Below are 685 nucleotides of genomic sequence, written 5' to 3' on the forward strand. Positions count from 1 at the left end.
ACAGGGAGCAGGGCTTAGGAGCTGAGGGTCCATGGGGCCACACTGAGAAACACAGCCACGCAAAGATACACAGGGGCAGGCACATGTACACACCCCCCAGGGACACACACAGCAGCACAGAGGGACCCAGAGACACGCCTCAGGAAAACTCCTTGGCCCAATAAACATGGAAGAGCAAAGTATGGGGCTACACACGCATGGCCATGGTGGACTCGGACGTGGGCAAATGTGGCCAAGGGAGGAAGTGACCGCAGGTGGGTGTGGCCAAGGGAGGAAGTGACCGCAGGTGGGTGTGGCCAAGGACAAATGTGCACACGTGAAGATGGGAACATTACCTCACGTGCACGTGGCCATGTGGAGACAGATTCATTTGGACATAAATCTAGACACCCAAGCATGGAGACACATAGTCACAACACCCAGAGACACACAGACATGCCCACAGCATCGTTCAGGCCCAGGTTAGCGGTCACAGCCCAGACCCCAGCCCAGTCCACAGCCCACTTCCTCCCTTAGCAAGGACGGCTGGCCCCACCCCACCCGCTACACTCCAGCCCCACCGGCCCCGCCCCAGGTTCTCTGCAGAGATCTCTCCTGGCTCCTCAGTGGTCCCTGCTGCCCACGATCACAGGCGTGCACACACAGCGTCCATGCATCCAGACACAGGATACCTCGTTACCCTTTT

Source organism: Bison bison, unplaced genomic scaffold, assembly GCF_000754665.1.
Source record: "Bison bison bison isolate TAMUID 2011002044 unplaced genomic scaffold, Bison_UMD1.0 scf7180017864492, whole genome shotgun sequence".
Classification (NCBI taxonomy): domain Eukaryota; kingdom Metazoa; phylum Chordata; class Mammalia; order Artiodactyla; family Bovidae; genus Bison; species Bison bison.